Genomic DNA, 26,085 nt, shown 5'->3' with positions numbered 1-26,085 from the left:
CTGCAAGCCTGATGGGGAAGCCAGATGGATTGTTCATGCTGTGAGTCCTTTCATTCTGTGCTCAGTTTGTATCTGCAGCCCTTTCAACCTGCGCTCAGTTTGCATCAACCGTACAATCTGCAGCACGATTGCAGGGGTTCGGTTCCAGGGGCACATATCCACAAAAACACCTATACTTGAAACACTCCTTTGCAGCTGCCATGCTTTTAAGCTCTCTGCCTTGCTCATTGGGGACGGCTCATTCAGTGTGCTGGCTCTGGGACGCTCTCACAAGATCTCGCGGGGCTGTCTGAATTCTTGTGCGATCCCGCAGAGCTGTCCCCAGTTGCTTCCACAGCTGGCTCACAGAGAGGGTTTTGCCTGGTAATCAGGGCAGAGAGCTCAAAAGCTCTTTTTGCCTTGGGGAAAACTTGTGTGCATTTAATTTGCGCAATTCCAACCAGCCCGCCTTCAGCCATGCAAGGCTGAAATCAAACAAGTTAAATGTGCGTAAGATGCAATCGTACAGTGGGTGTCCCAATAAATCCATAAATCACAGTTTCCACTGACTGTCATTGCAAGGAAACTGGTCCCTCAGTAAAAGCCCACAATCCCTGAAGTCTCTTGCCATTCAGAGATTGAGCATGTAAATACTGAAAAAATAAATAAATTGGAATTTGATTTTTGGAAAAAACAACAACAGCATTTTGTGAAGACGGGGTTTCAATGAATATCTAAGGGATAGATAGATGATAGATAGATATAGATAGATAGATAGAACTTTATTCGCATTAGCCAATGGCCATAGCAACAGTAAAACATTACAGTATACACAAAAAAGGAAATTTGATATAAGAGCACAATTTAAAGTCCTGAATCAGCCATCAGTTAGTGGCCCTTATTCTGATTGCCCCTGCTATGAACCTAGCCACCTTTGCTGTTACCTGCTCATTTTGATCTGATAGAAGAAAGGACATTGTGGCAGTGGTTGAGTGCCCTGGGATGGTTAGTATGAGTGGGGTGATGATCTCGTTCCTCAGGTCTTTGTAGAGAGTGCAAGACAGGAGGACGTGTGGCGCTGTTTCGGTGCTACCATCTCCACAGGGGCAAAGATGTTTCTCTGGCGGGATCTTTTGGAATCGACCCTCAAGTACCGCAGATGGCAAAACATCCAGTTTTGCAAGTGTAAAAGCACGTCTGTATTTTGGGATCATAAGTTGGTGCAGATATGGGGCCAGAGAATCAAAATGGAGAGGTGGAAAATGAACATACCAAGGCCAGAATTTCCTTATAGTGGCCAGGTTGTTCTGATGCTCCATATCTTTTAGACGTTGACCAGTTAGACTGTTTGCTTTAGTAGGGCCCATAGTGAGTAGGTGTTGTGGGGATAATCCACTAGAGAGAAGTTTTTGATAGACAGTTTTAAGCCAGGCACTTTTATGGGAGTCTTGAAGTACTAGGGATAGTAAACCGGGGGGGATTTGAGTTTGGCGAATTCAGAAGTTAAAAAGTTCTTTGCCAAGTCCGTACTTCTACTGAATGATGCCTCAATGATGCCTTAGAAACTTTGAACAGCTTCCAAAGTGCTAAGGTTGTTACCAGTCCAAATCTGAGCCCCGTATAGTAGCCCCGTATATCTAAAGGAGCTTCTGTTTCTCAGCTAAACCTTGCTAACATCTCTTAAGACACAGATGCAGCACTATCGTTGTGGAAATAAAGGAACTCTAGGCTTCACCAAGGCACGGCTGGTATCAACGACAAAAGATAATTTGGGTCTTACAATTTATGTCATAGTGTAAACCAGAGTTTCCGAATTACCGGTCTACTTTATTCTCTGACACTCCTCCATCCCCTTCTTCCCCATTTACAGACACATACATCTTAATAACTTGTACTCCATCAATTTTTGGATGGCACTTTTATTTTTAGTGAACACCCAGTAATTTTTTCATGCGATTGGCAAATTGAAAGGAAGAGGAGGGGGCAGGCGGGAATGTCATTGAGAAGGAACGACAAGGACAGAATCCACCAGTGAACGACTGGAATGGGGGACAGATCAATTAACTCAGCACCTTCAAAATTATCACAATATCCAAGCCACTGGTCCTTATGGATTAGCCTCTTATTGTCTTTTGGGTATATTAAAAAATAGAGCTTCTACATAAGATTTGGGGTGACAGTTGTGGTTTGCTGTTGACAGAATAATAATAATAATAATAATAATAATAATAATAATAATAATAATAATAATAATAATATTAATAATAATAATAATAATATAATATATTTATACCCCGCCTTTCCCGGTTCAGAAAACCAGGCTCAGGGTGGCTAGCAACAAATTTAAAACACTTAATTGATGCTACAAAAAACAGCATAAAACGTGAATATAAAATCAAAAATCAGTTTAGGGGGGAAATCCATCCAATAAACATTAGATGATAACCAGGGCTAGCTGGCTAAATGAGTCCTATTTGGGCCAGTGAGGAGACCAGGGGAGAATTAGCTGTGGGATCCCAGAGCGGGTAATCTTCATAAAAAGGGGAGGGGGAGGGAAGGAAGGGGAACAAAAGATCAGGCTAAGTTCAAATTGAAAGCCAGGTGGAATAGCTCTGTCTTACAGGCCCTGTGGAAGGAGGTTAAATCCTGCAGGGCCCTGGTCTCCTGGGACAGAGCTTTCAGGTTGGAGCCATCACTGAGAAGGCCCTGGCCTTGGTGGAGGATAATCTGACTTCCTTAGGGCCCGGGACCTCTAAACTGTGATTATCCATGGACCTGAAGGTCCTCTGCGGGGCAGACCAGGAGAGGCGGTCCCACATACTGGACAATTTCTGAGCACTTAGAGAATCACAGAACCGTAGAATTGGAAGGGACCCGAGGGTCATCTAGTCCAACCTTCTGTACTGCAGGAAAATTTTGCCCAACATGGGGCTTGAACCCATAGCCCTGAAATTCAAGTCTCATGCTCTACTGACGGTTGTTCCTAGATTGACTAGGAGTTGCCAGGTGTAGCTGAAGCTCCAGCAAAGCTGATGAAATAAATCCTGTTGCTTCTCATCTCTCTCCCACTGAGGAAGTCTGCTGGAATGGCTGCCTGCTGGTGACAGTTGAGGGAGAAGGAGGTCTGGGAATCACAATTGGGCAGGATCATTGTTGCACCCAGGTTCAGCTTGTAGGTTTCCTGTGGGCATCCGGTTGGCCACAATGAGTACAAGATGCTAGACTATCACAGAATCATAGAACTGCAGCTTTGGAAGGGGTCCCAAAAGTCATCTTAGGCCAAGGCTCTGCAGTGCAGGAATCTCAGCTAAAGAATCCATGACAATGTTAGGATATAGATCCGTTCCACCTTTAGAACAGGCATGTGGAGTTGTTGTATGTCACATGTCCGTTTACTTCCAGCACAGTCCGCTGGGAACTTCCGCTGTATATAGCTTTTGCCTATGCTTTTTGCTTGCACACGAAGGGAAGCAGACATGTTTTTCCTTTGTTCTAATGCTGACTAAACGCTTGTAAATATGCTTACATATGCCTCTGTCCGCTACTTCTGTTGCAAAGAGTTCTTATCTCTCCTGGCTTGTGTGCTCAGTCTCTAAAGGGCTCTGAGGATTGAGTTGCAGTTTTAATGCTGTTCCGAGTTTGCCCGGCCGCTGGCTGGTGGGCTAGAGCCATCTGAGAGCCTGCTAATTGCCCCCGTCTCCCCGGACACATCCCAACAGACAGATGGCCATCCAAACTCTTCACAAAATCCTCAAATGAAGGAGAGTCCATAATCTTACACCATCGAGAGTCCCTTACACCATCAAACAGAAAGTTCTTCCTAAGGCGGAATCTCCTTTTTTATATTTTGAATCCATTGCTTCAGGTCTTCTCTCCTGGAGCAGAAGAAAATAAGCTTGCTCCATTTCCCCATGTGACAGGCCTTCAGATATTTAAGTCTCCTCTTCTCCAGGCTAAACATACCCAGCTCCTTCAACCGTTCCTCATAAGGCTCGGCTTCTAGGCCCTTGATCATCTTGGTTGCCCTTCTTGGCACACCTGCCAGCTTGTCAATATCCTCCTTAAACTGTGGTGTCCAGAACTGGACACAGGATTCCAGGATCTGACCAAGGCAGAATAGAGTGGTACTATGACTTCCATTGATGCTTCTGTTGATGCAGTCTAGAATCATATTGTGGCCTGATCCAGCAAGACTCTTCTTATTCTCTTAATTTGTACTACAGCAGGACATTTATTGTTCAGAAGTGGACTAGCATTGCTGAGCCTTCACACTTCAGGGGGGTTCCCTGGTCTAGGACCCAATGCAGCTATCCTCAAGCCCAGCTGCATCTCTTGAAGGAGAGTGGAGCTGTATTTGAAGCTGGTCACGTCAACCACACTCCAAGCAAGGGTTAAATGGGAGATAAAGAAGAGACCTCCATCTCTCCCTGCCTGCCCCCCCCCTGTCCGTCTGTTGACAGCTGCTTAGTGCTGCTGGAAAGGGAGGTGGGCGCAGAAGTGGAGCAGGCAATTGAGACATGGGAACATTAGCCGCATCGAGCGGGTGACCCGTGACGGCATGGCGGAGGCCTGCCTTTTGTCCCGCTCTGCCAAATATTTCTTTCGGGATTGAAATGCGCAGGAAACGTACTCCCAAATGATCGCTGTTGAGAATAGGATGGGCTGAGGGGGAAAGGAAGGCATTGTAGGTGGAGAGCAAATTACCCGGGCAATTCATCGCGCAATTTCAAGGATGTGCTGCAGGGATAATATATTCTGAGTGGTGAGAAATTTTGTTTAATTCTCTCTCTCTCTCTTTGTGGAGTGTCTTCCCCACTATTTTGATTCACACCCTCTTCCACCTCTCTCCCTCCCCATCTTACCTTCTTCTCCTTGACTGACTTGTAGCCTGGCCTGCCTGCGGATGTACGCTGAGAGCCAAAAGGAACGGCTACCCAAAACCCTTCTCTAAAAATGTCAATGTCTACAGTGGTACCCCGCAAGACGAATGCCTCGCAAAACGAAAAACGCGCAAGACGAAAGGGTTTTTCGGTTTTTGCGTCGCTTCGCAAAACAAAACTTCTTGCGAGTTTTTTTTCCTTTTTCTCAAAGTGACCGCAAAGGCGAGCTCCGGTCGTGCAGCCGAGGGAAGCCCCGCTGTGGGTCGTCCAAAGTCAGCCCGAGCACGCCACTCACCTAAAAGGCATGGAGAGATGGAGGGAGCGCGCGAGGATCCCGGTGCAGAGGAGGCTCCTGCAGCAAAATAAAGGCAGCCGGCAGCCGGAGGGCTCCAGGACCCGGAGCTGCGGCGGGACCATCGATGGCGTTGCCGGAGACTCCTCCCTCTGGGCCTCGCTCTCTCCGCCTTCGCCGCCGCTTGCCCTGCCTGCGATCAGCCGGGCTCATCGCTCCACTCTGCAGAGTGCTGCACAAAGGCGCGGCGGGACAGGTGTCCGGGTACGCTTTGTTTGTTTTTTAATAAAATTTTTATTGTTTTTTCACAATTTATATTAACACAAACAATACACAATACAAACATACAAACACAAAAACAAACATGTATAATTTCATATCCATTTTTTCTTAAAACTTATTTTGCCGACTTCCCCATACCTCCCCTTTCTGCATTCCAATTTCAGCAAATCCTCCCCTTAATCTTATTCAATTTCTCCTTTTCTTTTCTTTTACTTGATCTTATACAGCTGTAATCCCTTACTTTCTATAACCACAACATTTTAACACTCATTAATTTTGCAATTCTTCTTAAGGTAAATTTTAAATTTCTTCCAATCTTCTTCCACCGTCTCTTTCCCCTGGTCTCGGATTCTGCCAGTCATTTCAGCCAGTCCCATATAGTCTATCACCTTCATCTGCCATTCTTTCAAGGTGGGTAGATCTTGTGTCTTCCAATACTTTGCGATAAGTATTCTTGCTGCTGTTGTAGCATACATAAAAAATTTCTGTCTTTCTTTGACACCAATTGGCCGACAATGCCCAAGAGAAAGGCTTCTGGTTTCTTAGGAAAAGTACATTTAAGTACCTTTTTCATTTCATTATATATCATTTCCCAGAAAACCTTAATCTTCGGGCACGTCCACCAAAGGTGAAAAAAAGTACCTTCAGTTTCTTTACATTTCCAGCACTTATTGTCAGGCAAATGATAGATTTTTGCAAGCTTGACTGGGGTCATGTACCACCTATAAATCATTTTCATAATATTCTCTCTTAAGGCATTACATGCCGTAAATTTTATACCGGTGGTCCACAACTGTTCCCAGTCAGCAAACATAATGTTATGACCAATGACTTGTGCCCACTTAATCATGTCTGATTTAACTGTATTCCATTTCAGCAACAAGTTGTACATTCTTGACAAATTCTTAGTATTGGGTTCTAACAGTTCTGTTTCTAATTTTGATTTCTCCACCTGGAAGCTAATTTTCCTGTCCTGTTTGTAAACCTCCATTATTTGGTAATAATGGAGCCAGTCTCGTACTTTAAGCTTCAATTTCTCATAACTCTGTAATTTCAATTTATCTCCCTCTTGTTCCAAAATTTCCCAATATTTTGGCCATTTGGCCTCCATATTGAGCTTTTTCACGGCTTTTGCCTCCATTGGGGACAACCTGTCCGGGGGCGCTTTGGCTGAGCGCGCCCCGGGATCGGAGGAGCGGGGTGCTTGCTGCAGATCTTATCTTCTGGGGTCGCTGGGATGGCGGCGGTTGGGGCTTGTGTTATGTAAGCGCGTCAGGGGGGACTGCTTAAGAGGCCGAAGGAGGCTTATGCAATGGCCAGATGCTCCCTAGGGGTCGAGGCTTGCGGTTGCGGGAACAAGTTTATACCTGTAGCCGCTAAGCCGCTAAGCCGCTAATAGCCGTGCTTCACAAGACGAAAAAACCGCAAGACGAAGAGACTCGCGGAACGGATTAATTTCGTCTTGCGAGGCACCACTGTAATCCTCCTCCAGATATTGCCGGCATGCTGAATATTCTTCAAAAGGTTGGCGCTTCCTGGGAGACATCCATTTCATCTAGAAGCCAGGGTGATTGAGGCAGGGTGGTGTCGTGGTGATGGTGTCGGACTGGGGCCTGGGAGAGACCAGGGTTCGGATCCCCACTCGGCCATGAATCTTTCACTGGGTGACAGTGGACCAGTTGCTACGTCTCAGCCTAACCTGCCTTTCCAAGAAGAAGAGTTTGGATTTGATATCCCGCTTTATCACTACCCTAAGGAGTCTCAAAGCGGCTAATATTCTCCTTTCCCTCCCTCCCCCACAACAAACACTCTGTGAGGTGAGTGAGGCTGAGAGACTTCAGAGAAGTGTGACTGGCCCAAGGTCACCCAGCAGCTGCATGTGGAAGAGCAGGGAAGCGAACCCGGTTCCCCAGATTACGAGACTACCGCTCTTAACCACTACACCACACTGGCTCTCCAAGTTGTTGTGGGGATGAAACAAGGAGAGGGGAGAACCATGTACATCTATAACCACCTTTGCACTTTGGTGGCCTCCAACTTCTCCCATAGCATGCAGGTTGTCCCAGTGAGGAGGAGAAGAAGAAGAAGAAGAAGAAGAAGAAGAAGAAGAAGAAGAAGAAGAAGAAGAAGAAGAATAGTAGTAGTAGTAGTAGTAGTAGTAGTAGTAGTTTGGATTTGATATCCCACGTTATCACTACCCTAAGGAATCTCAAAGCGGCTCACAATCTCCTTTCCCTCTGTGAGGTGAGTGGGGCTGAGAGACTTCAGAGAAGTGTGACTGGCCCAAGGTCACCCAGCAGCTGCATGTGGAGGAGCGGGGAAGCGAACCCGGTTCCCCAGATTACGAGTCCACCGCTCTTAACCACTACACCATACTAGCTCCCTAAGATGTTGTGAATAAGATGTTGTGGACTTTCACTTCCCTGACGGAACCTGCAATGTCAACATTCTATTGCAATATCTCAAGGTCTGCCTCTCCCCATGTGATCATTCTCAAAGGCCCTTCTTCATGTGTCTCCTCCATGAGACCCAGAGGACAGCAATACAATAATGGCCTTTTCCTGCAGTGGCTCCCCATTTGTTTGGGTGCTCTCCCCAGAGAGACTCACCTGGTGCCTTCATTACATAACTTTAGGCATTTGGTGACAGTGTTCATCTTCTCCTAGGCCTTCAGCTGATTGAACAAGCTTTGGCCTTTTAAGCTGTGTATGTAATTGGGGGCCATTGTTTTATTTGTTGTTACGTTGTGTGTTTTCGCATTTGTATACTGTAAAAGAGAAGACTCCCTGGAAAAGACCCTGATGTTGGGAAAGATGGAGGGCACAAGGAGAAGGGGACAACAGAGGACGAGATGGTGGGACAGTGTTCTCGAAGCTACCAGCATGAGCTTGACCAAACTGCGGGAGGCAGTGGAAGACAGGAGTGCCTGGCGTGCTCTGGTCCAGGGGGTCACGAAGAGTCGGACACAACTAAATGACTAAACAACAACATACTGTAAAACACCCTCTGCGCCTTGAATGGAGGGTGCGTAGAAATTCAACAAGTAAGTAAATACAGTGGTACCTTGGTTTACAAACTTAATCTGTTCCAGAAGTCCGTTCTTAAACCAAAACTGTTCTTAAACTGAGGTGCGCTTTCCCTAATGAGGTCTCCCACTGCCAGTGCCCTTCCACTATTCAGATTCTGTTCTTAGACTGAGGTAAAGTTCTCAAACCGGGACACTACTTCCGGTTTTGCAGAGTTTGTATACCGAATCGTTCTGAAGCTGGACTGTTCTTAAACCGAGGTACCGCTGTAAATCACATTGTTGACACACACACCTTGCACTTAAAAAAACCCCAAACCCTTTTATGAATGTTTATGAACATTCCATCACATCAGAATAGTGCAGGAGCTGTTCACCAACAACAGATGGATTGTTGGCCACATTGCATGTTAGCGGTTAGGTATCCCAGTATGTCGCTCCATGCTAATCAGAGCTTGTTGCCAAATATGCTAAATGTTTTGTGACTCGGTGAAAGTAGCTGAAACTCTTTTTCTCTGCAACCACCTTTGCTCTTTCTGTAGCTAAGAATAGTCCGCATTTCCATTCCGCTTGGCTAGGAGGTACCCGCAAGCTCACATGTTCGTTACTTCTTAGAAAGAAAAGAAAAGACTTCTCTCATGAATAGCTAATTACCTACCTGCTTCTGATCTCAAATTCAAATCCAGAAACTCACTGAACTGAGGGATTAGCGAGGCATCAATATTAGAATCCCAAGCAAAGCCATGATGGGCGGAGGGTTCCTTGCCCCCCAATTTGAAAGCCCGTGAAATGGGGATGTGAGATTGGCTGCTTGAACGGATGCCAGCAATTCTTCCACACCTTGGGTTTTGCTTAAAGTAAAATGTCCCGGTGAATTTGAAGGATCCTGCCCAGGTAGAGCAGTCAAGGTGTTTCGAGGGATGCCCCAGAGGTCTTAATAAGCAACAACCAAATTTCTTGATGTGGATGGAGGGAGGGAATAATTTGCATTTCCTGACCTGAGAACCGCATGTTAAGATGTGCTAGGAATATTGGCTGTTGGTGCAATTTGGGAAAATGGGTGAAATTACACTAAGCGCTTGGTCCATGTCTCCAGCACCTCGCCCCAACATCTGGATTCTGTTTTGAGTTAGCACACCAGCTGCACAGTCCAAGGCTAAATGCCTGGAACAGGACTCACTCCTCTCCCTTTCTTCAAGGCATGTGTGCATGTGCAGAGGTATTATACCAGAGATGCATTCAGCAGCCTTGGCACAAGTGTTTTGCTCAGTGCAAGCTATCAGTGGAGAAGCTGGAGGTTACATGCTGTATGGTTCAGAATAGCATGGAGCTACTATGGTCAAGTGCAAGTGGATCTCTCTATATACCTGTGTTTGTACAAGGTTAATAATAATAATAATAATAATAATAATAATAATAATAATAATAAATTATTTATACCCCGCTCATTTGGCTGGGTTTCCCCAGCCACTCTGGGTGGCTTCCAACCAAATATTAAAAACAATACAGCACCAGACATTAAGAACTTCCCTGAACAGGGCCGCCTTCAGTTGTCTTTTAAAAGTAAAATACTGTATTTTTTGCACCATAACACTCACTTTATCCTCCTAGAAAGTAAGGGGAAATGTCTGTGTGTGTTATGGAGGGAATGCCTACAGGTGGCATGCCTACGGATTTTCCTCCTCTAAAAACTACGTGCATGTTATGGTCGGGTGCGTGTTATAGAGCGAAAAATACGGTAGTTCTTTATTGCCTTGACATCTGCTGGGAGGGCTTTCCACAGGAGGCAGTGGTGGCCTCCAAGCTAGATGTTTTTAAAGAGGATTAGACAATTCATGGAGGAGAGGACTATTGCTGCCCACAAGCCATGATGGCTCTGCTCAGCTAGGGGCAGCAATGTTTCTGAATACCCATTACTGAAAAGCACTGGAGGGGAGAATGCTGCTCTTGTGTTCAAAACCTGCTTGTGGATTTTCCACAGACTTCTGGTTGGCCACAGTGGGAACAGGATGCTAGGCTGAACGGACCAGCAGCGCTCTTATGCTCTTAATGCCTCACACTTTCCTGGAAGGAGGAGGGAGAGATCTGTGGTGTTTGTGTCAGGAGTTCAGCCTACACTTGAGTAGGACTCTGGCAGGAACACATCCTTGACTGGCATGTTCTCTCCTTCCTGGTCGATCGTTCGGGAGCTTCATAAGCTTTCTTCAGCCTGAACATCACAGTGACCGATGCCAACCGACACCGGCACACTTAGAGATCCACAGAGTTTGCGCACCTTATGTGACAGAACTCAGCATTTTGGCTAATCTACTTTATTTACATATAAACACACACGGAGCACTGCAACATGTCTCCCTCTCTCTCTAGCATCAGACAGCAAAGAGAAAAAACAAAGGACAATAGTTCCACTTCTCGGAACATAGTAACACAAACATCCTCTCTCCGTCACTTCCCACTCTGTGGAGTCAAAACATATACCGTCATGTGAAAGACAACAATCCCATGACTGCAATCATGGAGCAGGAATTCTAACAGTTTGTGTGTCTCGGTAGAGACCCATGACTTTCGCATGCCTGGAATGTAGCCTATTGCAGACACAGGCATTACCCTGCCCACTTTTGAACCCTCCCACCACTGCTATGTGGCCCTCAGGAGGCTGAGTATGAGGAACTGTGGCCCCTGGGCCGCAAAGACTCCCTACTTCTGCATAGTGCAAATAACAGGACTCGATTAAACAGCCTATCTTCCCGGCTCGCTTTGGGGACAGTGCAATGTTTCTAGCAGACAGAAGGAGAAAGAAAGGAGGGAAGGGAGGGAGATAGAGGGTGATGCCTGCCTGGGAGTGGTGCTGTGAAGATATCCTTGAATAGCTATAATTGCATGCAGCTGGCAGTAAAGCCAGGTTGCTGGACATCTCTGGCTTTCCTGCGGAGAATCGTGCCATGCATGGAAAACAGAAAGTGCCCCTTGCTCGCCTTGCCGCCAGTCCATCTTTGTCTCAGACAGTGTACATCTGGATCCGGAGGCATTCCCAAAGGCTTTATCTCCCGGAACAAAAAGGACCAGCAAGTCCTCCCTTTCCTCGGGAAGCCAAGGAGGCTTAATGCAAAGGCAGTGGGTATCTGCTGCGCCAGCTGGGAGCATGAGTGCGCCACGGCCAGGGGAGAGAAAAAACATCTCAGTGAAGCAGAAAATAGGATCGGCTTCTGCCACCGCTGGACCTCTGCGACAGCCAAAAACGCTGGTAGGAGTTTCTGTGCCTTTCCTTTTAAAAACAAAACAAAACAAAAAATCCTTTTCAGGTTTGGATAGCCAGGAAGCAGCAAATTCTTGCAGGATTTAGAATCTACAGCTTCCGAATTTCAGCGCAAGGTCTCCAGAGACACACCTACTCCCCACTTTTGCCTGCTCTCTTTTTATTGATTGATTGAAACTATTTTTTTCCATCACAAACATTCCCCGGGTGAGGTATGAGAACTCAGCACAATAATATAAAACGAGAGCAGATGAAACACATTACTAAAACCAACTTGTTGCAACCATGGAAGCATCTTATTCCTCTATAAATGATTTGTGGGTATCTGGCTGAGTTAAGGTTCCCAAATCTGTGTGCCATGATAGGCCTGCCACAACCCCATAACAAGTAGAATCATAGAGTTGGAAGAGACCACAAGGGCCATCGAGTCCAACCCCCTGCCAAGCAGGAAACACCATCAGAGCACTCCTGACATATGGTTGTCAAGCCTCTGCTTAAAGACCTCCAAAGCAGGAGACTCCACCACACTCCTTGGCAGCAAATTCTACTGTCGAACAGCTCTTACTGTCAGGAAGTTCTTCCTAATGTTTAGATGGAATCTTCTTTCTTGTAGTTTGGATCCATTGCTCCGTGTCCGCTTCTCTGGAGCAGCAGAAAACAACCTTTCTAGGAATCTAATCCCTCCCAGACACCAAGGTACCCAGGGACTGAGGAGGGTGCCCACTATGTCTCTGCATCATCCATTGTTCTGGCCTCACTTCCTCCTAGTCGGTCTTCACCTGGGGAGTTAAATGCCAGCCCCTCTCTGCACTGGATATCATTGGAGCCTACAGGCCAACATGGAGATGCAGCAGAAATGTCCTGTGTCAAAGGAGGTTGCCTGGTGTGTCTCTGATTGAGTCACTTCCCCAGGCTTGGCTTTTTCCAACAGGTAGACCAGCCCTGAACAATAATCAACAGATAATCTCAGTGGGAGGGCCTGTTTTAGGGCAAGTAAGATCTATGCTCATAGCTTAAGATTGCTAAATGGTGTTCAACTGGAGCCTACAGATGCAACAATTTCACCAAGCAATATTCCGTATAAGCAGCCAGCTAAGGTGTTGTCATAACCACAAAGTTTTGGAACGATGCTCAGACTTGGGCTTTCAGTATATGCAGAAAGGCAGAGCTAAGAGCAACCCTTTTCCCGCTGTTAAGCCTCTGAAAACCAGTTGCTGGAAAATATTAGTGAAAATAATTATGAGTGAAAATAACTAAGAAAAATGCATGTTGTTGTTGTTTAGTCGTGTCCGACTCTTCATGACCCCCTGGACCAGAGCACACTAGGCACTCCTGTCTTCCACTGCCTCCGGCAGTTTGGTCAAACTCATGCTGGTAGCTTTGAGAACATTGTCCCACCATCTCGTCCTCTGTCGTCCCCTTCTCCTTGTGCCCTCCATCTTTCCCAACATCAGGGTCTTTTCCAGGGAGTCTTCTCTTCTCAGGAGGTGGCCAAAGTCTTGGAGTCTCAGCTTCAGGATCTGTCCTTCCAGTGAGCACTCAGGGCTGATTTCCTTCAGAATGGATAGGTTGGATCTTCTTGCAGTCCATGGGACTCTCAAGAGTCTCCTCCAGCACCAGAATTCAAAAGCATCGATTCTTTGGTGATCAGCCTTCTTTATGGCCCAGCTTTCACTTCCGTACATCACTACTGAGAAAACCATAGGTTTAACTATATGGACTTTTGTGGGCAAGGTGATGTCTCTGCTTTTTCAGGTGCTGTCTAGCAGGAACCTGCAAGCCACACCAGTATCCTGCCAAGAAAACTCCATGGACAAAGACAACAGGCATATAAAAGAAATATGCATACAGAATCATAAAAATCAAAGAGTTGTAGAATTGGAAGGGAACCCCAAGGGTCCTCTAGTCCAACCCCATGGAATTCAGGAATCTCAGCTAAAGCATCCGAGACAGATGGCCATCCAAACTCTGCTTAAAAGCCTCCAAGGAAGGAGAGTCCACAACCTCCAGAGGGAGAGGGTTCCACAGTCAAACAGCTCTCTGACAGTAAGTTCTTCCTGATGTTGAGTCGGAATTCCCCTTCTTATAACTTGAAGCCATGAGTTCGAGTCCTACCCACCAGAAGAGGAGAAAACAAGCTTGCTCCATATTTGGTGAAATCATTTTGTTAAAAAGAAGTATATTAGACAAAATTGTTTACAAATATGTGTACAATAGAAAAAATGCACACAAAAATGTTGAGAAATCTTCAGTATGATTCCCCACCCAACCCCCAATATTTATTTATTTTTTGCAAACTGGTGTGGGAATGTGGAGAGCTGAGTTTTTAGAATGGGAAAATGACAAGAACTGAAACTGACTGATTCACAATTTCCTAATTTGGGCGCTTGTTAGGAGGGGCACCTCATTGCTGATAAACAAAGAATTCACGCTCTTATTCTTGAAGGTTTTGAGAGGGTTAAAGCGTATGGAAAGACCAAGATAAGCCAATGCCAGGAGTGCTTGCTATGAAGAAATCAGGTTTAAATTCCTGGGGAAAAACCTGGGTGATCTGAGTCCATTCTTCCCTGGGGCATTTTTTCAAGAGCGGCTTGGCAGCCTCATCTGATCACCATGAAACGTGGAGGCATAGACAGCCCTGCAAATGTCACAATTCCCCACGGATGACAAAACCGCGATGGATAGACATGCAAGGCTCATCTGCAGGTTGGCAGGACCTCAGCCAAAGTTTGCATTAGGCGCCTGGCAACTTTTTGGAAACTCAAAAAGGAAAGCTAGTTTGTGCATGGAAAAGGAGAACCCCAGAGGGCTGCTCTGGTCTGTCTCAGCAATAAATCGGACAAGGTGTGTGCATGCATGCATATTTCTGGGATGACAGAGGTGTCCTCATTAAAAGGCATAGGGCCTGCCATATGTTGAGACTAGAGAGCGAGGAGAAATCCAATTCAGCTCTCATTTATAGGCAAAAAAAAAATTGTACTTTTACTGCAACATGGAAACTGAAACACAGCAATCTTTCAAAACTCACATTCCTCTCACTTTTGCAATGCAGACCGCCAAGAAAAAGAGCACGCACAAAAAATGTGCAAATGGTAAACAATTAGCTTGCAAAAATTACCCTAAAACATTGAGGCATTGGTTGGTTTGTTCCATATAGGGTGGGTGAATCTATCAGTTTTGGTTTCTTACAGTTCATTTTTCCAGTCTTAATTTTGGTTCCCCACATTTCACAGAATCATAGAACAGGGGAGCTGGAAGGGACCCTGGAGTCTGTTAGAATTCCTGCTCCGTGATTGCAGTGATGGGATTGTTGTCTATCACATGACGGTGTATGTTTTGACTCCACAGAGTGGGAAGTGACAGAGACAGGATGTTTGTGTTCCTGTGTTCCGTGAAGTGGGACTATTGTCCTTTGTTCTTTTTCTCTTTGCTGTCTGATGCCAGAGAAAGAGGGAGCCATGTTGCAGTGCTCCGTGTGTGTTTATATGTAAATAAAGTAGATTAGCCAAAATGCTGAGTTGCTGAGGTCTGTAACATAAGGTGCGCAAACTCTGCCGAACCCTAAGTGTGCTGGTGTCGGTTGGCATTGGTCACTGTAATGTTCGGGCTGAAGAAAGCTTATGAAGCTCCTGAATGATCAACCAAGAGGGGGAGAATATGCCAGTTGGGCGTGTGTCTCTGCCAGAGACCCTGGGTGTACATTTCCAGAATATAAGATAAAAAAAAAAACAAATAAAATAAAACCTACATACAGCAACAATGTTTTGTGTTGTGTAGGCTCCTATGATGTAAGTCATGGGCCCCGCCTGCTCCCTAAAATATTCAACACAAAAAACAGCGACAATTTGTTGTTGACAAAGGACAGCTGGGCATATAAAGTGCCCCATTACCTTCAGTAGCTTAGGGCCTCATCAAACCTAAATCCGGCCTTGATTTGAATTCATGGGTTTGGAGCAGCAGAAAGCAAGCTTGATCCACCCTCCATACGGCAGCCTTTCAGGTATTTGAAGTTGACTGTCGTATCTCCTCTCAGTCTTCTCTTCCGTAGGCTAAACACACCCAACTCTCTCAACCATTCCTCATAAGCTTTGGTTCCCAGACCCTTGATCATCTTGTTCGCCATCTTCTGCGCACCTTCCAAGTTGTCAACATCTTTCTTGAATTGTGGTGCTCAGAACTCCAGGTGGACTCTGACCAAGGCAGAATAGAGTGGAACTACTATATTTCTGTTGATGTAGCCTAGAATAGCATTAGTGTCTTTTGCTGCTGCATCACACCATTTGCCCACGTGAAGCTTGTGGTAGACTATGATAGCGCTTAAGAAGGGCTGTGCAAAGCTTTCAGGGCTAATCAGCTGCACCTGCAATTACCTTCCCATGCAACTGATCAGGGCTTTTCTTTCTAAAAGAAATATGTTGGGGTACTCTCATTTTCCTACTCATATTGGAATACTGCCCCTCAGTGAGGCCAAACTTAAATTCACAAAATGTTTAGGACTATACCCCTATATCCTTGCATCCCCCCAGACAAAAAGCACTGCAACTGATGTCATATACGATGTCAGGTGTTTTACAGGTGGGTATGGTTCAGCCAAAAAACGAAAAAACAAAGATCATGGCCACTGGGCCCATCACCTCCTGGCAAATAGAAGAGGAAGAAATGGAGGCAGTGAGAGATTTTACTTTCTTGGGCTCCATGATCACTGCAGATGGTGACAGCAGTCACGAAATTAAAAGACCCCTGCTTCTTGGGAGAAAAGCAATGTCAAACCTAGACAGCATCTTAAAAAGCAGAGACATCACCTTGCCAACAAAGGTCCATATAGTTAAAGCTATGGTTTTCCCAGTAGTGATGTATGGAAGTGAGAGCTGGACCATAAAGAAGGCTGATTGCCGGAAAATGGATGCTTTTGAATTCTGGTGCTGGAGGAGACTCTTGAGAGTCCCATGGACTGCAAGAAGATCAAACCTCTCCATTCTGAAGGAAATCAGCCCTGGGTGCTCACTGGAAGGACAGATCGTGAAGCTGAGGCTCCAATACTTTGGCCACCTCATGAGAAGAGAAGACTCACTGGAAAAGACCCTGATGTTGGGAAAGATGGAGGGCACAAGGAGAAGGGGACGGCAGAGGACGAGATGGTGGGACAGTGTTTTTGAAGCTAGCAGCATGAGTTTGACCAAACTGCGGGAGGCAGTGGAAGACAGAAGTGCCTGGCGTGCTCTGGACCATGGGGTCATGAAGAGTCGGACACGACTAAATGAATAAACAACAACAAGGTTCAGCCAAAATAGCACCGTGGACCAAACAGAGATCTGGAAGTCCTAATAGAGCATTTGGGCCTGATGTTATCTATCCTTGTTTTACAGAATCGTGGCTGACATCCAAATCCAGGTTTCACATTTTGAAATAGTGGCAGATTTCTAAAACGCCCGTTCCAGACAGCACACATTACAGTTTCCCCCTTGCTTCCAAGGCTAGCGTGAGAGTGGACTCACGTCTTTCATCTGTTCAAAGAAAACTCCATCTCCATCTCTCTCTCGCCATCTCCTGCCTCCCACACCTCACCCCCTCCTTAATATCCCTTGTTTTCTCTTTCCTGAAGAAGACACTGCCTATAATTACAGAGCATGTTGAAATGGAGGTGCGATGGAGCAGAGCTTTCAATGTTTGTGCTTTGTCATATAAAATGACACAAATTATTATTTCGTCTTCCCGGTTAATAATGCACAGAATACTTGCCGATTTGAATGCAGCCGTGTTTACGGTGCTCCGAAGCTGAGTTAGAGGACAAAGGATGGCTTTTCTGTTGTTGTTGTTCTGCTTTGAAATCGGGCGTCTTGGGGAGAGGCAATTCCAATGGAAAGCTTGCAAGCAGGACCCAAACTGGCATGTTAGAAAGCATCGGGCACCGGCCTGCTAGCATTGCCACCCTTGGCTGGGGGAAAATACGAGACAGGTCAGGCAAAATAAAGGACAGGTCGGGGAGATGGGGGACACAAATACTCTCATGATGCCAAATCTTCCCCCCCAACTTTTGTAGAGTTAGTTCCCCACATTTGGCCTCTCCTGTCCCTCACTACCCTGACCCTTCTCTTCCCCTTGACTCACGTAGACGGGCAGGGGCCAGAGGTAGATGGCTGTCGTAGTCCTGTGCTTCCAGCCATGGCAGAGCTCAGTGGAGGGAGAAGGCAGCCAACCAGCCAAGTTTCAGGAGGGTGCTTGCCTGGAGACAGAGTCCATAGACAAGGTCCAGTCCAGTCCTAAGGTCAGGAGTACCATATATTTCCGTGTATAACACCCCCCGAGTATAAGTATTTTTGAGGACACAAAATTAAGAAAATGGGGGGAGATTGCCCTGAGTTGTTGAGCTTTTTTGGAGGAGGGTTTTGCACAGAGTTGTTGAGCTTTTTTTGTACGTGTCACAAGAGCTGCCTATCATCTGTCTCCTCGCACCAGCAGAAGCCACCTGCCCTAGTTCCAGGGAAACCAAAATAATGCTTGTTTACAAAGCTATTGTACTACCAACCTTACTGTATGCTTGTGAAACATGGACCACTTACAAACGCCATCTCCAACTTCTTGAAAGATTCCATCAACGGTGTCTCCGAAAAATCTTGCACATCACTTGGGAAGACAGGCGAACTCATATCAGTGTACTGGAAGAAGCAAAGATCACCAGTGTTGAAGCAATGATTCTTCAGCATCAACTTCGTTGGACCAGTCATGTTGTGCAGATGCCTGATGATCGTCTTCCAAAGCAACCACTCTATTCCGAACTTAAAAACCCACCTGCCTGCCATCTTGCTTACAACAAGGCCGGGGGGGGGCACTGCCTATCAGCTTCCTCCTCCTCCTACGCCTCAGTGTTGCCCCTTGCAGAACTCAGCAAAGACAAGGATGGGGGACGAAACCGGAATTATACACGTCTATAGCGCAGCCACATTTGGAATATTGTGTACAGTTGTGGTCGTCTCATCTCAAGGAAGAATATTGTAGAGTTGGGAAAGGTTCAGAAAAGGGTCACCAGAATAATCGTGGGGATGGAGCAACTTGCCATGGAGAAAGGATTACAGCATTTGGGACTCTTTTACTTTAGAGGGAAAGCAAGTGAAAGGCGACGTGATGGAGGTTTGCAAAAATTATGGCGAAGGCTGATAGAGAAAAGATTTTCTCCCTCTCTCATGACACTTGAAGCTGTGGACATAAAGCTGAATGTTGGAAGGTTCAGGACAGAGAAAAGAAAGTTCTTATTTACAAAGCACACAGTTAAGTTATGAAACAAGTTTAAGTGTTGTTGTTGTCGTCGTCATGTGAAAGACAAAAATCCCATGACTGCAGTCATGGAGCAGGAATTCTAACAGTTGTTGTAAATTGAATTTATATATCGCCCTATACCCGGGGTCTCAGGACAGTTCATAGAAAAGATCAACATAAAAACCACAATATATATAATCAAAATAAAAATAGCAACCCAATAACATCCCCCCAAAACAGCCACATTTTAAAAGGGTATTTAATTAGAGATGCGGGTGGCGCTGTGGTCTAAGCCACTGAGCCTCTTGGGCTGGCAGATCAGAAGGTCGGCAGTTCAAATCCTGTGACGGGGTGAGCTCCCGTTGCTCAGTCCCTGCTCCCACCAACCTAGCAGTTCAAAAGCACACCAGTGCAAGTAGATAAATAGGTACCGCTCTGGTGGGAAGGTAAACGGCATTTCCATGTGCTCTGGTTTCTGTCATGGTGTTCCATTGCACCAGAAGCGGTTTAGTCATGCCGGCCACATGACCCAGAAAGCTGTCTGTGGACAAACGCCGGCTCCCTTGGCCTGAAAGCGAGATGAGTGCTGCAACCCCACAGTCGCCTTTGACTGGACTTAACAGTCCAGGGGTCCTCTACCTTTTTTACCTTTAAGATGTCAATCAGATCAATCAAAGGCCTGGTTAAAAAATAATGTTTTTGACTGGTGCCTAAAGGTGTCCCTTTAAAGGGACGCGGGTGGCGCTGTGGGTAAAAGCCTCAGCGCCTAGGGCTTGCCGATCGAAAGGTCAGCGGTTCGAATCCCCGCGGCGGGGTGCGCTCCCGCTGCTCGGTCCCAGCGCCTGCCAACCTAGCAGTTCGAAAGCACCCCCGGGTGCAAGTAGATAAATAGGTACCGCTTACCAGCGGGAAGGTAAACGGCGTTCCGTGTGCTGCGCTGGCTCGCCAGATGCAGCTTTGTCACGCTGGCCACGTGACCCGGAAGTGTCTCCGGACAGCGCTGGCCCCCGGCCTCTTGAGTGAGATGGGCGCACAAACCCCAGAGTCTGTCAAGACTGGCCCGTTAGGGCAGGGGTACCTTTACCTTTACCTTTAAAGGTGTCTAATGAAGGTACCAGGTGAGTGTCTCTGGAGAGAGCATCCCACAGATGGGAAGCCACTGCAGAAAAGGCCCTGTTCTTGGTTGCTACCCTCCAGACCTTTCAAGGAGGAGGCAGATGAAGAAGGGCCTCTGAAGGTGAGTCTGGGTAGGTTCATATGGAAGGAGATGGTCCTTGAGGTTGCATGAAGAACTTTCTTTTATCTGCATTGGACCTCCCAAAATTCAGCTACTTTGAATGTCCACAAGAGATGGAGAAAAACATGCATAATTTTTGCAAACTTTCTCATGTGGACTTTTGCTCACCTTTTCTTTAAACTAAAAATGGTAAATTCTATCCTCTGCTTCGGGCTGATTGCAAACCAGTGTACAGATTCTCAGCAATTCATTTCCAGAACCAAATCCCTGTCCCTTTTCAGCATCTGGCTTTAAATAACCAGACGGGCGGTGGAGGGGGGGGAATTAAAAACTGGGAATGGGAAGTCAATTAAAATCAACTGCATCATAAAAGGTGCTTAGCAAAACACAAAAACGCCAGTCCTATTTTTAGACAGAGATTGCACTTGTTGTTCATGCTTTCCAAACCCCGTCTAAATTAAGAGCCCGGCACAATTAAACTGCAACCTTTAACTGGGACTCCTGCAGTTGGTAATACAAAAGCACCAGACGCTGTCAAATCGATTGATAGTGCAGGAAGGCAGAATTAAAGCACAGGATTCATTTTTCTTTCTGTATAAAAATTGATCTAGCTTTTGAGGTGGTTGTTATTGCGGTTTGGGCTGACTTTCTCTCATATATATATATATATATATATATATATATATATATATACTTTTGTCAAAATGATAAAATCAATGCAAACTAACGGTGATACCAAGGTTGGCGAAGGGAGGAGAGAGTTCGTCCAGACAATTCATTCCAAAGCTATTATAACAGAGCCTCTGTATACAGAAGCAGTTAAATACTTAATGCAGGAGTTTGAAAACTCTGGCTCAGGGGTTAAATGTGTGGGGCGTTATTGCAGTCAAACCAATAATTCATGCTTTGCCAGATGGGCACATGAAAGGGCAGAGGCTCACAGAGCTTTCCTGCAAAATTTGCTAGCAGGGACTCTGTGAGATCCCTTGCTTTGTCTGCCTTGGCAGGAAGCTCTAACTCTGCACATGTCCTTCCTGCCAGGGCAGCCTCCACTTTCTCCATCAAGCTTCAAATCTGACCAGATGTGCAGGTCTGAGCTCTGCAGCTCAGACAGCATTTTTGAACTAACTTTTTTTCTTTTGCAACTTAGATAAACCTGCTCAATTTTGCTATTGTAACTGCTGCTTCAAGACCTAGATTATGTAAGTAAATGCTACTTTTATTTCTTCACAAAGCAATGTGTGTTTGTGTGATTCTTGCTTTGAAGGGGAAGAAAATGGGTACCACCAGGACGAAATCAGTCTGCCTTAAAGCATCCTGGATTATTGTTTCTAGAAGGTTAAACTGCCCTTATTTTGGCTTCCAAATTTAAGCTGTAAAGGATGGTAATCTGCTGATCTCACTCATGTGATAATGACTAGACAATACATCCTCTCCTAGTGTCTAAATCCATTCCTACATAATGTGGCCCTAAGCCTCTCTATCTGGCCCTCAGAACTATTCCCTGGACACATCCCTTCCCCAGTCACATCTTCCTTTAGTATTTTTGTTGGGATATGTCTTTGTACTCAGATTATTCCTCTTGCTTGCCAGGGTGGAGAGTGATTTGTGAGTGTATATAAAAAATAGCTTACTGTGCAAAGGTAAAAATTTACATGTATTGCTCCACCCATTTTTTATTTGGCCCCACCCACTACTGGTATGTGGCCCCTGGAAGGTTGCCCAGAATGGAATGTTGCCCTCAGGCTGTAAAAAGGTTCCCCATTGCGGACTTAATGTCAGATCAGTCATCTGATAGCTGACTGCTGGTGATGGCTGCAAGCTTCTATGGGTGTGAAATTCATGCATGACAGATGTTTGGGGTGGATAATATTTATTATGCCCAATTCCTACTATGGCAGAGAACTGGGTGGACAAAGTATATGGCTTTGAATTTATGTCTGAACTGTGTTCCAGAGGGAGAAAAATTCTGTTTCATTCGCATTTATAGATTCACCTACTGAATTCACACATTATTAAAACAATTTATGAAAGACTGCACAGCCGTTCTTTGAAATTTGCACTGCCCTGAATTTTGCAATGCAGTTCCACATCTAAATAATATGTACAGGAATGCATAAACTAGGGTGAAGTACGCATTAAAATGCACACATTTGAGGGCATAACATGCAACGTGTTATACCAGGCAAAACTTCATTGCATATATATATATATATATATATATATATATATATATGGAAAAAAACGCTTCCAAACATATTAGGATAAATTCATACTAGAATGCTGATTACTCTTCATGATGGCTTTTAAAAACACACAAACAAAATAACAAAGATTTCTGTCAATGTAGAGAACTGAAGTTAAGAATGGAAAAACGGGAAACGAAGAGAAAACGAAATTGACAAATTCATCCTTCCCTAGATAGAAAAGAGGGTCATCAAGCAGCAAAAAGAAATTATTTAATGTGGTGGAGACCATTTGCTGAATATAGGTGGAACATCTAGTCCAATTTATGAATCTCTGGCAGCTTATGAATCACTGACAGGTAGTCATCCAAGCTCTGTTTAAAAATTTTCCAGTGAAGGAGAGTCCATTATAAAACACTGTAAGCATTTTTGCAAGTTTGTTTCAGTCTAGCTGATGTTCAAACTTTGCATAGTTTGCTTTTTGGGTGGCAGTAAAGAAAATAGCATATATATAAGTTGATGGCTATTGGGCATTCAGCTAAACTGGCCTTCCACATGCAAAGGATACTTATGAGAAGCAGATTCTAGTTACAGACTGAGAAGGGAGGCACTATCACTCTCATGCCCTGCTTGGAACTTCCTGGGGACTTCTGATCATGCTGTGAGACAGGGTTCATCAACTTTGGGGCCTCAGATGTTGTCGGACTCCAACTCCCATCATGCAAAGTCGCCTTCGACAGTTGTCAGGTTGTTGACATGCAGAAGGGCCTGGAGGCTAGCTGTCCAGTCATTGGCCCGTGCTCTGGCGTAAATCAGTGACCCAAACTTCAAAAGCCTGGGCATGCAATTAGCAGAGTGTACTGTGCACACTGAAGTAGGCGTGAGACGTGTGAAGTCATGCTGCAGCCACAGATTTATTAAACATAAATGGGAACAAAGAAACATGTCGTCTCTCTCTCATGACGTCTCGGAGAGAACAGCAAAAGCAAAAGCTATACACAAACGGAAGTTCCCAGCAAGCTGTGCTGGAGTGTAAACAGACCTGTGACATCCAACAATCTCATGCCTGTTCCTTAAGGTGGAATGGAAATGTCAACACAGGTATGATGGGATTGGTAGTCCGGCATTGGAGAACAAAAGTTGAAGAACACTGCTGCAGGAAATACAAGGCAAGGCTAGATCTGGAGTAGCAATATTTGGTGGCCTCCACACAGAATCACAGAAACTTTACTTTCTTGGGCTCCACGATCACTGCAGATGGTGACAGCAGTCACGAAATTCAAAGATGCCTGCTTCTTGGGAGAAAATCAATGACAAACCTAAACAGCATCTTAAAAAGCAGAGACATCACCTTGCCAACAAAGGTCCGTATAGTTAAAGCTATGGTCTTCCCAGGAGTGATGTACGGAAGTGTGAGCTGGACCATAAAGAAGGCTGATCGCTGAAGAATGGATGCTTTTGAATTATGGTGCTAGAGGAGACTCTTGAGAGCCCCATGGACTGCAAGAAGATCAAACCTCTCCATTCTTAAGGAAATCAGCCCTGAGTGCTCACTGGAAGGACAGATCATAAAGCTGAGGCTCCAAGACTTTGGCCACCTCATGAGAAGAGAAGACTCCCTGGAAAAGACCCTGATGTTGGGAAAGATGGAGGGCACAAGGAGAAGGGGACGACAGAGGACGAGATGGTTGAACAGTGTTCTTGAAGCTACCAGCATGAGTTTGACCAAACTGCGGGAGGCAGTGGAAGACAGGAGGGCCTGGCGTGCTCTGGTTCATGGGGTCACAAAGAGTCGGACATGACTAAACAACTAAACAACAACAACACACAGAATCATAAAATGTTTCAGAATATGTCTGGATTTTCCCGGATATTACCAGGATTTCAAACGTGGAATTGACATCTGGGGGACTTTCCGAAAGGTGGCACTTTGTTCTTAGTCAAGTCAATTGAAAGATCAAGAGCTTGGGGGCATTTTTGTACAAAAAAGCTCAACAACATTTGGGTCCTTCTTTTAAAAACTACATTGGGTACCCCTGAATACACATCCTTGACTCATCCTACAAGGAGGGTTCCTCTGCTAACGCAATGCCTTCAACCGGTTGGAGGATGGATGGCGGATAACAGATTGAGGTTGAATCCTCACAAGACAGAAATACTGTTTTGGGGGGACAGGGGGCGGGTGGGTGTGGAGGACTCCCTGGTCCTGAATGGGGTCACTGTGCCCCTGAAGGACCAGGTGCGCAGCCTGGGAGTCATTCTGGGCTCACAGCTGTCCATGGAGGCACAGGTCAATTCTGTGTCCAGGGCAGCTGTTTACCAGCCCCATCTGGTACGCAGGCTGAGAGCCTACCTGCCCGCAGGCTGTCTTACCAGAGTTGTGCATGCTCTAGTTATCTCTCGCTTGGACTACTGCAATGCGCTCTATGTGGGGCTAACTTTGAAGGTGACCTGGAAACTACAACTAATCCAGAATGCAGGAGCTAGACTGGTGACAGGGAGCAGCCGCCAAGACCATATAACACCATTCTTGAAAGACCTACACTGGCTCCCAGTATGTTTCCGAGCACAATTCAAAGTGTTGGTGCTGACCTTTAAAGCCCTAAACGGCCTCGGTCCAGTATACCTGAAGGAGCGTCTCCACCTCCATCGTTCTGCCCGGACACTGAGGTCCAGCGCCAAGGGCCATCTAGCGGTTCCCTCGCTGAGAGAAGCCAAGTTACAGGGAACCAGGCAGAGGGCCTTCTCGGTAGTGGCACCTGCCCTGTGGAATGCCCTTCCACCAGATGTCAAAGAGAAAAATAACTACCAAACTTTTAGAAGACATCTGAAGGCAGCCCTATTTAGGGAAGCTTTTAATGTTTAATAGGTTATTGTATTTTAGTGTTTTGTTGGAAGCTGCCCAGAGTGGCTGGGGAAACCCAGCCAGATGGGTGGGGTACAAATAATAAATTATTATTATTATTATTATTATTATTATTATTATTATTATTATTATTATTATTTACCTTTGGCTTCCCTTCGGAGTGATTCTGAGGTCATGTTTATGGCATTCCTCCAGCCTAGAAAACAACCTCCGCTTTGCAACTAGGGGAACTTTTGTTCTACCACCTGGGAGCAGCCCTGCCGAGGCAGCTCTTGTTATTATGACTTCTTTTGAAAAACCAAAACCAAAAAAAAATGAGACAAAAATTGATTTATGTAAATTAAACAGCAAGAAATACCAGCACTCCAGTCAGGAGGAGAAATGCTGCTTTTACAAGCTCAATATTTCACACAGATTATTCATTCTTCTCCGTGAGCTATTACCTCTTTGCCTCCTCTTATATTTTTACCGATAGCATTAAATGCTGGATGTAGGCAATATCTTTGATCTATGGACAATTTACAATGCTGGGTCACGCGACACACACAGGCCGGGCTGCTCTCTCTTTCACTCCCCTCATCCACCCCATTACCTTATCGGCTTGTACATAACAGAAATGGTGTACACACACACACACACACACAAACACACACACCAAGAGCTACTCTTGCTGGCCTCAGCTCCATCAAGCAAGCAGCATCTCTGTGGGAATTTCTGGACAGCTGTTTCAAAAGAGAGCAGATGGGCATCTCTTGAAGACCCTTGTGTCCCGGGGACGATCGCTGGCCTGTAGAATGGACTCCCTCACAAAGTGGTGGACTCTCCTTC

The 26,085-nt window shown here is 45.6% G+C and overlaps 1 long non-coding RNA gene across 1 annotated transcript in view; it reads right to left on the bottom strand.

The window, feature by feature from the left end:
- Positions 1-744: 744 nt before the first annotated feature.
- Positions 745-26,085, bottom strand: part of LOC309540204 — a 44,813-nt gene continuing 19,472 nt past the window's right edge. Inside the window, exon 2 of the long non-coding RNA XR_014223129.1 lies at positions 745-1,374. This is a non-coding gene — a long non-coding RNA (uncharacterized lncRNA). The remainder of the gene's footprint in view (positions 1,375-26,085) is intronic.

The sequence above is a fragment of the Podarcis vaucheri genome (genome assembly GCF_965113315.1).
Source record: "Podarcis vaucheri genome assembly, chromosome: 9".
Lineage (NCBI taxonomy): Eukaryota > Metazoa > Chordata > Lepidosauria > Squamata > Lacertidae > Podarcis > Podarcis vaucheri.
This window is presented reverse-complemented; position numbering and strand designations above follow the sequence as displayed.